Source organism: Sus scrofa, chromosome 3, assembly GCF_000003025.6.
Source record: "Sus scrofa isolate TJ Tabasco breed Duroc chromosome 3, Sscrofa11.1, whole genome shotgun sequence".
Taxonomy (NCBI): Eukaryota; Metazoa; Chordata; class Mammalia; order Artiodactyla; family Suidae; genus Sus; species Sus scrofa.
The window spans coordinates 114191593-114207846 of record NC_010445.4 but is presented as its reverse complement, the minus strand read 5'-3'; the positions used below and the strand labels follow the sequence as shown (position 1 = coordinate 114207846).

Here is a 16254-nt window from a genome sequence, read left to right as displayed (position 1 = left end):
TGACTGGTGTGAGGTGGTATCTCATGGTAGTTTTGATTTGCATTTCTCTTATAATCAGCGATGTAGACTCAATGAAATTTAAGAGGGGATTGTCATGAAGGGGAGTTCTGAGAACAGGAAAAGGTTTTTGGAAAACAGTCATTAATATTGAAATAAAATAATAATTATGAAAAGTAGATTGAATACTTCAGAAAATCATACTGGTGAATTAGAAGACCAGTTCAAATGATGTATCAGAATTATAGAAAGATAGAATTGGAGATTATGACAAAAAAAATAATAGACATAGTAGATACAAGAGGTCTGATGTTCTAGTAGGAAAGAACAGGAATGATGTATAAGTAATCAAGAAATTCTCAAAGACAATGTTGAAAATGTTGTTAAACTGACAACTTGCACTTTTAATAGAACTCATCAAATAGCAAACAAGATGGGAGTTCCCATCGTGGCTCAGTGGTTAATGAATCTGACTAGGAACCATGAGGTTGAGGGTTTGATCCCTGGCCTTGCTCAGTGGGTTAAGGATCCGGCATTGCCATGAGCTGTGGTGCAGGTCGCAGATGCGGTGCAGATCCTGCACTGCTGTGGCTGCGGTGTAGGCAGGCAGCTACAGCTCCGATTGGACCCCTAGCCTGGGAACCTTCATATGCTGTGGGAGCGGCCCAAGAAATGGCAAAAAGACGGAAAAAAAAAAAATAGCAAACAAGAAGAGTGCTTATACTAGTCACATTTCTGATGTTCAAGGATGAGAGAAGATTCTCCAAAGTTTTTGGGGAGAAAAACCACTGATTTTCAAAGGAAAGATAATTAGGTTAGAATCTAGTCTTCTATTTAATGAAAAATGCTAGATTAGACAATTCCAGACTTTTAATGGGATTTATGAACTAATAAAATGCTAGTAGAAAAATCTGAGTGATTAATAAATTATCAGACTTTTTTGTAGTTAAACAGGATATAAAATAAACAATAATTTTTTTGTTTTGAGCTGAACAACCCTGTCATTTTTTTTTTTTTTTTTTTATTGTACTGAAGACTGGTGATCACCTCGTCACTAAGTAGTATTGATTCCTGGTTTAGAGTTGATAACTGCTATAGTATCTACAGTATTGTGAGGGAAAAGGATGTAATCTCAGAGTTTTATACTTTACCACATTGTCATTTGCATATACAGGAAGAAGATTTCCAGACAGACATGGTTTCAGAAATTATACTAGCTTTGTACTTTTTCTGGAAAAAAAAAAGTGTAAAAGTATCCAAGGAAATACTCTGTAGAATAATATAATTAGTAAACTTGATTGACAGATTGATATTAAACTTTATACATACAAAAGATACTTCATTTTCATTACCTGTAATATAGTCATTAAATCTAAGCCACAGAAATGACAAAAATATACAATTAATTTACAATTTATTTTAAACATTTATGGTTTTGCTACCATGCATTAGGCAGAGAGCTAGGTTCTGAGGATGCATTGAAAAACAAGGTAATGTGATTCATGCCCTGATGGAGTTTACAATCCAGTGACCAATGGAAGAACTAACTGGGTAGTTCAGTGCAGTACAATGGATGCTGCAGTGGATACGCTGCATGATAGAAAGTGAGAATAGATGGAGTTCCTGTCGTGGCTCAGCAGAAATGAATCTGACTAGTATCCATGAGGATGGAGGTTTGATCCCTGGCCTTGCTCAGTGGGTTAAGGATCCAGCATTGCCGTGAGCTGTGGTGTAGGTCACCAGAAGTAGCTTGGTTGCTGTGGCTATGGTGTAGCCAGTGGCTACAGCTCCAATTTGATCTTACACATGCTGCAGGTGAGATTCTTAAAAAAAAAAAAAAGAAAAAGAAAAAGAAAGAAAGAAAAAAAAAAAAAAGAAAATGAGAATAGAGCAGAGGACTTAACCCAGGTTTGAGGGAGAGGCAGAGATGGCTTTCTGAAGAAGGAACATCTGAGTTGAGACAAGATGGGAGAGAGAAGTTGAGAATATTTCAGATTAGTCGATTTCAGAGAATGCAAAGTGAGAGAAAGGAACAGATGACATCAGAGAGGTAACTAGGGAGGGTATCACACAAAACTTTGAAAATAATATCAAAGCAGTTGGGCTTTATCGTAAGAATAGTGGGACTCAGCAACACTGGATCCATAACTCACTGAGCGAGGCCAGGGATCCAACCTGCATCCTCACGGAGACACCTCTGTCTGGTTCTTGACCCATAGAGCCACAACGGGAACTCCTCTTAAAAGGTTTTAATCATGAAAAAGTGATATGATCTGTTTTGTTTTTTAGATAGATCGCTCAGGCTGTAGTGTGGAGAAAGTTGGATTAGAGGCAGTAAAATTGAAGATAGTTAGAGCAAGAGTGGAGGAGCGAGTTCCATCCCCAGCCTGGTTCAGTGGGTTAAAGGATCTGGTGTTGCTGCAGCTATGGCATTGGGCAGTGTTGTGGCCCAGATTCAGTCCCTGGCCCAGGAACTTTTATATGCCATGGATGCAGCCATTAGAAAAAAAAAGTTTCCAGGTTAGAGGTGATGTTGGGCTGGCTATAGTAGGGTCATGGGATGGAGAAAAGTAGATGGATTTGAGAAAGATAGGCTTTGGTGTTTGGATATTAGGAAGATGTAATGGGGAGATGTAGAGGTCTGTTTAATATCAGACCTGATATTAAATCTCTGGTTTGTGCAGTAGGTAGATGATGATGGTGTCATTTAGAGGAACTGTGGAGGAGAGAATTAAAGAAGGGTGAGGAGTTCAGTTTGAGGGTGCATATAGGCCACCTAAATTGAGATCCAGTAAATAGATAAGTGAGTTTGGAGTTTAGGAGAGAGCTCTGGACTGGAAATACTGATTTGAAAAGTGTCAGCATTTGGAAGGTAACTAAAGTTATGGATAGGAAAGGTCGCCCAGGTAGAAGGTGCACAGAGAGAGAAGAGATAATAATTTAAATGAAAGATCTTACACACACCAAAATGAAGATCCTTATAATAAGACTTTTGGAAGGAATGACTCAAAAAGTAGGACAGAAATTCAGGAGTTATACCTAAAGCTTATATAATGTTTAAAAAATTCAGGAGAGTGTGGGCTAACAAACCTGACACCGCATACGTGTATACTGGTAATAAGTAAGTAAATAGATGGTGACTTGTGGGAGCCAATTTCTCACTTTTGGGAGAGCGATTTCAGATAACCATGGGCAAGGGGAAGGCTAGAACAAACCATGTGGTGCTGGATTAGCGTTAGAGACATCAGGGTGAACTCATGTTTAGCTTAATATAGGTATGGATACAGAAACAATTATATATATATGTGTGTGTGTGTGTATGTATGTATGTATGTATATATGGCCAAGCATACAGATGTATATTTTCTAGCTCTGCCTGCTAAAATGATCTAGAAGTAAAGATACACACCCATCACCAAGATCTGATTTCTAATACCATTCTTCAATAAAAAGAACTAAACTTCTTGGAAAATGACTGATACGAGGATTGGAGTAGGGAATATGCAAGACAGCCTAGAACATTTTGTTGTGCCAGAAAGTAAGAAAATTCTAAAAATCCAAAAGGATAGGGGATTGGCAAAAGGATACAGGAGCCAACTTGAAGGAGCACCCAGTGACCAAAGCTAGAACAGTTTGAGCAACAAAATAAATTACACAGTATTGGATTATAACCCCAAGTATGAAATGAATATCCCTATGATTAAAATAAAAGATTGAATAAATAAGTGCCCCCCACTTACTTATCCTGGCAGAAGAATTCCAAGTATTTATGCAGACAACTTCCCTCCCTCAAGGATGTGGAACTTAACCCTCCAGCCCTTGAGTGTGGGCTACACTTGGTTACTAAAAGTGAGTAGTTATTTAGGTAGATGCTGTTTAAGGTTAAATAAGTTAAGCACTAAGGCATTTTCATAGGATATAGCATTAAAGAATATTGGTTATCTCAGTGGGAGCTGTTTTAGGGGAAAGGTGTATTTAAGGGCTGATTAATGACTTTAACCAATCTTAGGGAGTATTCAGTGTGTTATTGGTAGATTTAATCACAGACTGACAGCTATTTAGTGGCTTTCAAAACTCAGAGAGAGTATCAGATACGAGAAGATAATTCATTGAATATTTTAATTGTGTATTCATCTAGTTTTTTTGTAGTAAGTCTTCAGAGAACAAAAATACAAGACCGTGTCACCTCAGTCTCTCCAGACATGAAAATGCCTGTACTGAGGTCTGATTTAATGATATGCCATCTGTCTATATAGATCTGTCTGTGAGGAACATAGACATTGAATAATGTGCATTTTGTGTGTGTGTGTTTATTTTTTAAATTTATTTTTGGCCACGTTCACAGCATACAGAAGTTCCTGGGCCAGGGATCAAACCCACATCACAGTGGTAACCCAGGCTGCTACAGTGACAACAACCAATACTTAACCTATTGCACCACAAGGGAACTACCCATAGAATTTAAAAATAACTCTGTGATGAAATATATGAAAGTAGTAGCGGTTTAAAAGGAGTTGTAAAGGTTAAAATACCCATTATGCTGTGATCTTAGGCTCATGTCAAATAAGATGTCACCTAATAGTTTCCTATTATTGACCCTAGTGCCTTTTATTTATTTATTTTTCCTTTAGAATTTTTTTTTTATTTTAAATAAAGGAAAACATGGTTTGAGCTACATCATCTATGACATTCAAGAGAGAAAGCAAATGACAACCATGGCCCAAAATAGAGGTGGTATATCCTGTTTTCCTTTTACTAAAGTATACTCATAAGGCTCATACCTTAATATTTAAAAAGCAAATAAGAAAAAAAAAGTCAATTCTGTGGTAAAAACTATGTGGGACAAAATAAGTACTTGGACAAAAGTTGAAAGATATTTTTGTCCAAGATATTTTATTTTATTTATTTTTATTTATTTTTCCCACTATACAGCATGGGGATCAAGTTACTCTTACATGTATACATTTTTTCCCCCACCCTTTGTTCTACTGCATTATGAGTATCTAGACATAGTTCTCAGTGCTGCTCAGCAGGATCTCCTTATAAATCTATTCTAAGTTGTATCTGATAACCCCAAGCTCCTGATCCCTCCCACTCCCTCTCTCTCCCGTCGGGCAGCCACAAGTCTATTCTCCAAGTCCATGATTTTCTTTTGTGTGTGTGCATTTTCTAAAATTATATTTGAGGGAGTTACCATTGTGGCTCAGCGCAGACAAACCCGACTAGTATCCATGAGGATGTGGGTTCGATCTCTGGCCTTGCTCAGTGGGTTGGGGATTTGGTGTTGCCGTGAGCTGTGGTGTAGGTGGCAGATGCTCCTGGGATCTCATGTGGCTGTGGCGTAGGCTGGCAGCTGTAGCTCTGATTTGACCCATAGTCTGGGAACTTCCATATGCTGCACCTGTGGTCCTAAAAAAGCAATAAATAAATCAACAAATACATTTTAAAAATTACATTTGAAACAGTGGGTTTTCTAGGCTCAATTTTTTTAGAGGTTTATACAGTTCGGATACAAAATTTACATGTTTTCTTATCAAAAGTGAAAACTTACAACTCTGAAAAATTAGACCCAAATTTGACATCAGTGTTTATAATTTGCTGATAATATGAGCTCTATAGTATCTGTTTCAGTTGCCTCTTGTCATATAACAAATCACTCCCAAACTTAGTGGCTTAAAACCTCGTTGATTTATTATTTTTACAGTTTTGTGGGTCAGGGTTTGGCTAAGAGCATCTGCTCTGTGTGGCTTCAGCTGGGTTCACTCACTCAGTCTAAGGCTTCACTCACATGTCTGGCATTTTGCTGTGCCTCCTCAGGGCCTCTCCACTGCAAAGCAGTTGAGGGAATTGAGATTTCACCTGGGAAGCTGCCAGTCAGTCATCCTAGTCTTTGGATCCTTTAACCCACTGCACCTGGCCAGGGATGGGACCTGCACCTCTGCAGCAACCTGAGCTGCTGCAGTCAGATTTTTAACCCACTGCACCACTGTGGGAACCCCAGTGTTTTGGGGTGTTGTGTGTGTGTTTTGTATTTTTGAGCACAGAAATTTTCCATTTATTTTGTTACATTTATTCTAAATCTTTCTTTTTAAATGTTCTTTTTTTCTTTTTAGGGCCACACCTGTGGCATATGGAGGTTCCCAGGCTAGGGGTCTAATTGGAGCTGTTGCCACCAGCCTATGCCGCAGCCACAGCAACACCAGATCCGAGCCGTGTCTGTGACCTACACCACAGTTCGTGGCAACACCGGATCCTCAGCCCACTGAGCAAGGCCAGGATCGAACCTGCAACCTCATGTTTCCTAGTCAGATTCGTTTCCACTGTGCCACTATGGGAACTCCATAAATCATCTTTCTTTTTTATGCTAATATAATTATGACTGTTTTGTTAATTTATTTCTAATAAGTAATTGCTGTCATACAGAAATATATGAATTTTGTATGTTGAATTTTGTATGTTGACCTTGTATTCTGCGATTTTGCTAATAAGTTCACTTTAATAGATTTTTGGGATTTGCTGTATAGAAAGTCCTGTCAACTTGTGAAAGAAAACAGTTTTGGGCTTTGTTTTGTTTTCATTTCATTTTCTTGCATTATTGTACTGACGATACAATGCATTGTTGAATAGTGTGAGAGTGGATGTTCTTGCCTTGTTCCTGATCTTAGGGGGAAAGTGTTTAGTCTTTCATGATTATGTATATTAGCTGTAGATTTGTTGTAAATTCATATCTTAGGCTGAGAACATTCCTTTCTGTTCGTAGTTTTCTGAGAGTTGAATCATGAATGGTTGTGGGTTTTTCCTTTTTTTCCCATCTCTGAAGATGATCACTTATATTTTAGCCTATTAATATGGTGAATTACATTGATGGATTTTTTTTTTTCATATGTTGAACATTACATTCCTAGGATAAATGCTCCTTGGTTATGATATATATTCCTTTTTGTATATTGCTAGAGTCATTTTTCTACTATTTGGTTAATTTTGTGTCTGTTCATTAAAGGATATTGGTCTATAATTCACTTTTCTTAAAGCTTTTTTTGGGGGGATGTCAGAGCAATGTTAGCCTCATAAAATGAATTGGGAAATGTTTTCATTTATTTCTGGAAAATTTATGTAATACTGGTAAGATTTATTCCTTAGACATTATAGGATTTACCAGGGAAGCCATTTGTCATGGAACTTTCTTTGTTGTAAGATTTTAAATTATGAATTAAAATTTCATAATATATCAAGGGCTATTGTTATTTAATTTCTTGAATGAACTTGATAGCTTGTCTTCAGACTTTCAAGGAATTGGTATATGTTAGCAAAATTGTAGAATTTATTGCCGTAAGTTGTTCGTAATATTTTTTTACTGCCTTTTTAATATCTGTACAATTTCTAGTGCAATCCTGTTTTCATTCTTGATATAGGTAATTTGTGGCTTCTCTCTCTTCTCTGGACGGAAGTTTACCAGTGTTATTGAAATTTTCAAAGACCTAGATTTCAGTTTCATAAATGTTCTCTATTTTTTGTTTTCAGTTTCATTTCTTCCTTCTAATTGCTTTGTGTTTAATTTGTTCTTTTTCTACTTAAGGTGGAGATGTAGATTATTGATGCAAGACTTCTTGTTTTCTAATATAAGCAGTTTATGTTTTATTTTTCTCGAAGAACTGCTTCAGTGGTATCCCACAAATTTTGATATGGTCTCTTTTACTTTTAATTCAATTAAATGTTTTCTAATTTTTTTAACCTTTGGGTTATTTAGAAATGTATTGTTTAATTTCTAACCTTTGGTAATTCTTTATCTTTCAGTTATTGATTCTAACTTAATTCTGTTTTGGTCAGAGAAAATGCATTATTTAATTTTAATCCTTTTAAATATTTTGAATTTTGTTTTATGGACCAGAAGATCATATTTCTTGGTGAATATTCCATGTACCTTAAAAGTAATGCATTTTCTGTTCTCATTGTGTATAATGTCTATAAGTGACAATTAGGTCAAGTCAGTGTTTTTTGTTTGTTTGTTTGTTTGTTTTGTTTTTTTAGGGCCGCAACTGCAACATGTGGAGGTTCCCAGGCTAGGGGCTGAATTGGAGATGCAGCTGCCGGCCTACGCCACAGCCACAGCAACTCGGGATCCCAGCCGCATCTGTGACCTACACCACAGCTCATGGCAACGCCGGATCCTTAACCCACTGAGCGAGGCCAGGGATCAAACCTGCATCCTCATGGATACTAGTCAAATTTATTTCTGCTGAGCCAAGACAGGAACTCCAACAGTGTTTTGAAGTCTTCTATATCTTAGTGATTTTCTGTTTTCTTGTTCTGTTGATTAATAGCAGGGGAGCATGAATGTCTACAATTATAATTGTGGGTTTGTCTAATCTACTTACAGTTTTATCTGAATTTATCCTTTATCATTAAGTAGTGTCCCTATTTATCACTGGTAATATTCCTTGTTCTGAGGTCTGCTTTGTCAGATAGTTATACAGTCATGTTATCTTTCCTGTCCATGGTTTTACTTTTAACCTTTTGTCTTTATGTATAAAGTATGTCTTGTGGGTAGCATATAATTGGATTTTGTTTTAAAATTTGATCTGATAATCTCTATCTTTTAATTGGGTGTTTAGGTAATTTCTATTTAATTGAAATTATCATTGAAAGTTTGGATTTAAATCTATCATCTTACTACTTTTTTTCTATTTTTGAATCTGTTTACTTTCTTTCCACTTTTTTGCCTTCTATCAAGTTAATCATTTTTCTTTTTCTTTTTTTGGCCACACTCAGAGCATATGGATGTTCCCTGGCCGGGGATTGAATCTGAGCCTCAGCTGTGCTGTATGCCACAGCTGAAGCAACACCAGGTCCTTAACTCACTGCACCACAGTGGGAAATCCCAGTTAATCATTTTTCATAATTTCATTTTATCTAACTTTCTTGGCTTATTCTGTGTACACACACACACACACACACACACACACACACACACACACACTTTAGTGGTTGTTTTAGGTCATGGTTTTTTAACCTTGGCACTATTGGTATTTTTGGTTAAATAATTCTTTGTTCTTAGAGAATGGAGTGTATATTCAGTACGCACTGCAGGATTTTTTAGCATCCCTTGCCTCTATCTACTAGATGACAGGAGCACCCACTACCCACCCCCAGTTGTGACAACCAAAAAAGTTTCTAGACTTAGCTACATGTCCCTGAGGGGGCAAAATTGCTCCTGGTTGAAAACCATTACTCTAGGGTTTAAAAGATATATCTTTAACTTATTACTTTCTTTTTTTCACATTTTTTTAAATCACATTTTTTCTTTAAATATTATACTTCTTCATATGTCATATAATACTTTATGACAGTTTGCTTTAAATTTTTACCTTCCGCTTTTATACTGTGTTGTCATAAATTTTATTTCTGTGTGTGTTATTAACCCTACAATATATTATTTTTTGCTTGAATTGATGGGTAACTTTCTGAAATGAATAAAATAAGAAAAAATAGTCTTTCATATTTATCTTCTCTTTCTAATGCTTTTCATTTCTTTTGTAGTTCCAGATTTTCACCTGGGAATTTTCACTCCTGCCTACAGAACTTCCTTTAACGTTTCTGGTATCTGCAGGCAGTGAATTCCTCAAGTTTTATTTATCCAAAAATTCTTCCTTTCTTCCTTCAGTTTTGAAAAATATTTTTAGTGGCTATAGAATTCTATGTTCAGCTTTTTTCAGCACCTGAAAGGTATTATATTCAGTATTGTCTTTTGGCTTGTATGATTTTATGAAGAGAGGGAAATTATAATCTTTGTTGTTTGTATGGAGTCTTTCCCTTTTCTCTGTCTTTGAGATTTTTATCTTTGTTTTTCTGCAGTTTGACCATGCTTTATCCATGTATATGTGTTTGTGTGTGTGTTTTGATATTTATCATGATTGGGGTCCTCTGAGATTTTTTTGCTCTCTGGTTTGTTGTCTTGGATTCATTCGGGAATATCCTTGGCCATTATCTCTTCGTATATTTCTTCTATCTCATTATTCTTGTTTTCTTCTTCCGAGGCGCCAATTAAATGGATGTTATGCATTTTGACATAGTTCTACAGCTCTTCGGTGTCCTGAGCTATATTTTTCCTTCAGTTTTTTTTAACTGTGGCTTCATTTTGGATTATTTCTATTGACCTGTCTTTAAATTTACTCATTCTTTCCTCATCTGTGTCCAGACTTCTGTTGAGGCTGTTAAAGGAATTTTTCTTCTCTAATATAATTTTGTTGTTGTTGTTTCTAGCTTTTCTGATTTACTTTTTTAAAGTTTCCATCCCACTGCTGAAAATGTCTTTTTATGTACGTTGTCCATCTTTTCTACTGTATCATTTAACAGTTATTTTTGAATGTATGATAGTTTCAACAAATGCATCATTCCTTATTCTGTTGATTACTTTATCTCTTAACAAAGGGTTATTTTTTCCTTGCTTAATGTGGATGCCTCATAATTTGTGATTTCACAGTCATCATCGTGTACGGAATAGAAGAGGTTGAAGTGATCCTCCTCTTCTCTCAGGCTGTTTGTATCAGAGGTTGAGTCAGATCTTGGAATGAGCTGGGTTTGGATTTTGTGGCCATTATTACCTTCACTGCACCACAGGCTTCAACATTTTCCAGCAATTAGTTCCTGTTCCCTTGGGTTTAGAGTGTGGCACATGGTATTACAGGATTTTTCCATGTTCCTTGTCTTTCAATAGTCTTTGCACATTTATATGCAGAGAAATTTCATGTTATCATCTCTCTTCCAGTGATAGATTATTGCTGCTCGTTACCCCATGCTGTGCTTGTGGGATATGGCGAGATTCTTTTTTGTTCTGGTCCAGACTCAATCCTGGTCAGGCCCTATATTCCTTTGCATCGGTAGTAGGGCTTTCTTAGCTTTCCTGCTTTCTCATCCCTGTGGTCGTCAGACTCTGTCATACATCCATGGTTGGTCTTGGGCAGGAATATTCTTGCCCTTCCTTGTCGTAGTAGATCTGTGTTGGTATTGGTTGCCAGATCCTTTGCCCAAGACTTTTTCTTCTCCCATTTCTCCTTCCGCAGTGTGGCAGAGGGGCTTTTTGTCTCTCTTCTCTCCTAATATCAATGTATCTTTGCCTCTTTCTGGGGGTTTGAGAATGTTTTCTCCCCTCCTCCCAGAGGCAAAGGCATTTTTCTTCGGTTCTCCTCTGAAGCAGTGGATTTTTACCTGGACCCTGGGGTGAGAGGGCTTTCTGTCCTTGCCTCAGTGGCTGAAGACTTTTGCTCTGTGATGTGGGTGGGTTGGGGAAATCAGGAAGGGCTTCAGGCCTGTACCCATCACCTCCTCCATACTTGCTTCAATGTTGCAGTGCTTTCTCTGATTTTCTGTCCTACCTCTAATCTTAAGAGAATCTGGTTGAGGCATGTAGAAGAACTCGCAGTTAGTTGAGTGTGAATTCTCCTTGTGTCTGGGTTTCTCAGCCATTCCTAACTGGCATAGCAGTCCACACTTGGTCTTTAAGAATTTGTTAAAATCTTAAGTGATTTTTTTCTTATACACTTGTATGGAGGCCGCCTCTTTTGATGACCTGCCCAAGATAAAACATTTTGTGTTTATGGTCTCTCCATGGAGGAACTTGTTCCTTTTTGGAATTGAATTTACTTGGTTGCCTTGTGACTTCTGTTCTTTTTAGGCTCAAGAGAAGTTTTGATTTTATAGATCTGACTTTCTCTCGCTAGGGTTGAAACAACATTCTTTTCGTGGCTTTCTGTATTCCAAGTGGAAGTGGAACTACTTAAGAGTCCTTGACAAGGTGTGCTATTTCAAACTGCTGCTTATTTTGATCCCTCTTGAATGTTTTCTCTTGCCTCCATTTGCCTCTTAAACACTTCATCATTTAGGATTGAACCCAAGGGGCTACTTCCTTCATGAAGTTTTTCCTCATCCCATTAGGTAGACATTTCTTGATTTGTATAACTTTTGATTCTTGTACAACTGTATTTCTTTTTTGCAAGTCCATAGAAACCCTTAGTGAGGTTGGACAGCTTTCGGAATTTGAGGCCTCTCAGCCTGGAAACTGTCCGTCTATTTTCAAAGTGTATGACTGTTATAGTTGATAGATTTTAGATAGGCTCATAACATAAACTTGAGATAAAAGATAACGAAATGCACAAGAGAACTTATTAATAGAATAAAAATTTGTGAAATCACACCACACACTTTCCTGCGCTGTTTGGTTTGTACAGTTGTTGCTCTTGACTAAATTATTCTCAGAAATAAGATTTAAATTTGTAGAATCTAATTTCTTAAAACTATAGATTTGGTTATACAAGCTAATATATAAACACACAGTGAAACATCATGGCGTCTTTAAAAAACAAAGATGAAACATATCCTAACATGGAAAATATGTAGGATATAATGAGTGAAAAATAAGGTACAAAACAACATTTTGGTATAAGAAGGCAGGAGGAATAAGACTATTTGCAATTAAGGGTATTTGCATAAAGAATCACTGAAAGGACCTATAGGAAACTAATAAAAGCGGTGACCCGTAGGAAGCAAGGACAGCATGATCTGCATGTGGATGATCTAGAAATGAGACTTCTCAAATATATTATGTTCCTTTTTACATCATTTTGATTTTTTGGTTCATGTGTATGTGGTATAAATTCAAAATATTAAAAGTGAAGAACATAAAAGTGTGACTCTTAAAAGATAACTGAAAGATTTGAAGAAAACTTGAACTGATAAAAAATGGTGGCCTATGAAATAAAAATTATATTGTGATACCTTTATTTTACATAAATCAGATTTTACAAATGAAAAGGTAAATACAAAGTAGAGAAAATTGGGAAGAATAAGTTTTTATGAATCTGGCTCCAGATGGATGAATATGTAAAAAGGCTATTTTTTTTCAGCATGATTAGAAAGGTTTTGGGTCTAGATCCCTCAAAGCAGAAAGGAGCTCTGTACGTAGGCAGCAACTATGACAGAAATAACACCTCACTCAGAGTGGACTGGGCAACGGTTTCTTTTCTTTCTTTCTTTCTTTTTTGTTTTTTGTTTTTAGGGTTGCACCTGTAGCAGGTGGAAGTTCCCAAACTAGGGGTTGAATTGGAACTGCAGCTGCCAGCCTACACCACAGCCACAGCAATGCCAGGTCCTTAACCCACTGAGCAAGTCTAGGGATCGAACCCGCATTCCTCATGGATACTAGTTGGGTTTGTAACCCAGTGAGTCACAATGGCAACTCCAGGAAAACCATTTCTTACTCAGGAAACTACTGGGCGTATCCTTGGACACTGATAAAATATACCTAACTATTGTCAGGAAGAATAGGAGATAAGAATACCAAAGAATATTCTTATCACAAATTAAAACATAAACAATAATTTCATTAGTTAAACAGAGTATAGCCCAGAAATCAACCTTGTTATAGACGAATGAAATATATAAGAAGAAATTTATAAATCAAGAATTACTTAATATTGTGAGGAAAACTGGCTATATGGAGTACAGTGTAAAGCTCTTTCTGTACATCATTTGGGGTGAAGTATTCAAATTCATCCACCAAAAAGTGAAAATCAGTGTATTTATGTGTTAACATTGAAGGAAAGAAATTTCTAAACAAAGAAATAATAAAAAATAAAAATGCAATGATACACAAATCTGGTCACCTGAAAATGAAACCTTTTGTATTAAAAGCTAGCGATAGGCTGAGAAAATGTTAAAAGTTGATAAATAGTATTTTCACAATATAAGCAATATACACAAATGGTTAAGGAAAACAAGAAACACCTCTCTCATTCTACCCCATGTGGGGCTGGAAGAGGGAGAGTTGCAAATTTGGGAACAAAGGCAGTGCGAGTTGTAGGAAAAGGGTCTGATAAACGACACGGGTGGCATTCAGTGTCTGACTAAATTCAGAGTCCTTAATATGATAGCAGGATCAGTGCACATGGTTATGTGTTTTTTTCTCTAGCAGGTGATTTAATTGACCCAGGACTAGGAACTTGAGAGTGGAAGTGGAAGAAAGAAGGTAGCATGTTGGGTGGACTGATAGCTTGAGTGACAACCAAGATTTTGAGACTGGTGACAACATGGCACTGGAGAGTTGAGTGTAGATGGAGTGCCTCTAAGGGATTGTGTGTGGACCCTGGTTAGAAAAGACAGAGTGGGATATTGAATGACAAGACAGGAAGAGGACTAGGACCGCCACATGGCATGACTCTGAGTAAGGGAAGGGGATTGCTTGTGAGGTAAGGTCTGGAAATGTTACTCTGGAGGAGGTTGATCCCTGTGGCCTTAGTCTTCACTGTCAATTTTTTTTTTTTTCAAGAGCCAGATTTAGCCCAGTGGCTGAAAGTAGTGTTCAGGGATAATGTTGAGGATGTGGAGGTGATTTGTTTTACTGTGTAAAAGGGGTTTCCAGAGGTCCCTGTGGAAAAGGTTGGAAGGAAGGGTGGGCAGTGGGAGAATGCATGCAGCAGGTGAGAAAGCATAGAGAATACTGTGAACATGAAAACAGGAGAGAGGGTAGTTAGTCACAGGGTTTTTTATGTTTTCACTAAAGCCCAAGGGTGACAAGGGTGGGTAGAAATAACTAGCAAGATTCCTGAATTCATCTGTGATATAATGATTGTCTCTAGAGCCTGATCCACTGTGTCTTTGTGATCTAAAGGGAATTTTAGTGAACTGCTTAACTCTGGGTGGTAAAACCTGAAGCAGTTAGGCTTTAAATAATGAAGGCCAGTAGGGCTCACATTTCTTTTTTAATTAAAAAAAAATTTTTTTTTGGTCTTTTTAGGGCCGTACCCGAGGCATATGGAGGTTCCCAGGCTAGGGGTCTAATCAGAGATTTAGCCGCCGGCCTATACCACAGCCACGGCAACTCCAGATCCAAGCTGTGTCTGTGACCTACACCACAGCTCTCAGCAATGCCAGATCCTCAACCCACTGAGCAAGGCCAGGGATTGAACCTGCAACCTCATGGCTAGTCAGATTCGTTTCTGTTGCGCCATGAGGGGAACTCTCTTTTTTTTTTTTTTTTTTTTGTTTGTTTGTTTACAGGCCTTACCTGTGGCACACAGAAGTTCCCAGGCTAGGGGTCAAATCGGAGCTACAGCTGCCAGCCTATAGCACAGCCACAGCAACTTGGGATCCAAGCCGCGTCTGTAAACTATATCATAGCTCATGGCAATGCCGGATCCTTAACCCACTGAGTGAGGCCAGGGATCAAACACGCATCTTCGTGGATCCTAGTCGGGTTTGTTAACCTCTGAGCCACAAAGAGAACTCCAGGTTCAGGTTTCTTAAGCGTTCTCTGAAGTCTGCACGGTTCCACTATTTGGAGTTAGCTTTGAGGTAGAATGGGAAGATACAGTCCCTCTATTAATTTATTAGTAAAATCCATTTTGTCACATCCCTCTGCCAGTGACCCAGGAATGAATGGTTGCTGTCATATTGGATGCTACTTTATCATAGATATATCTTCTCTTGGGAATCCTGTTTCCTTCTACTGTTCCGTTTTACCTGCAGCTGGGGACTGAGGCCACTGCTGTTGGGGTGACTTCACTAACTCCAATGAGTGAGTCAATAGCTTTTGGTCCCTTGCCTCCTTGAATTAGCAATGCAAAGCCCAGTTTGCTGCATACTTCCTTTGGGGAACTGCATTTTTAAAATCTATAACTAATTACCACTTATTAACTTTATTTAGTCTTCGTTCCTTTATTTCAATTTTAAAATCTGTGGTAGGGACAAGAATGAGAATGAGAATTTTTTGAACAACTAAAACATCTGTTTAAGAATCTTTATATTCTTACAGAGAAACAATGATTTGTCACGGTATCTAAAATCTAATGTTTTCAGTAGAACAAATGTGGCTTTTTTTCTCCTACTTTAGATCTATCCATACTAATGGAATGCAGCTGGAACAGACTCTGATGATAAAATCAAGGACCATCAGGCGAGATCACGCAGTAGGATTTTTTGCTTCCAAATGAAGACACTGACATTTAGAATTTCTACTTATTTTAAGGTATTTAAGGTACATTTTTACTTTAATTTGTCTCCTTGGCAGTCATTTTATAATGTTGATCTCTATCTATATAGACTTCATAGGTTTAAAAGGTTTTTATGTTAGAATAATTAGCTTTTAGAAAAGAATCCACCCTCCTATCCATATCTCCCCAAAATAGAGAAGAGATTCAGATTTTAAAGAAAGATAATCCTTATAATTAGGAAAGCATATCAATTATAAGAAATATACTGAATGCA

General features: G+C 37.3%; 1 protein-coding gene across 9 annotated transcripts in view; it reads left to right on the top strand.

Annotated features, from left to right (window-relative positions):
* The window catches only part of NCOA1 (nuclear receptor coactivator 1), a 253867-nt gene that overhangs the window by 43234 nt on the left and 194379 nt on the right, over positions 1-16254 (top strand). For 6 of the 9 annotated variants that reach the window (XM_021085899.1, XM_021085907.1, XM_021085900.1 and 3 more), the window contains exon 2: positions 15881-16015. The exons of 1 other annotated variant lie outside the window; for it this stretch is intronic. The gene's annotated coding sequence lies outside the window, so the exon portion shown is untranslated. Of the gene's footprint in view, positions 1-15880; positions 16025-16254 lie in introns of all 9 variants that reach the window. 2 more of the 9 variants (XM_021085898.1, XM_021085897.1) reach the window with 1 other exon arrangement.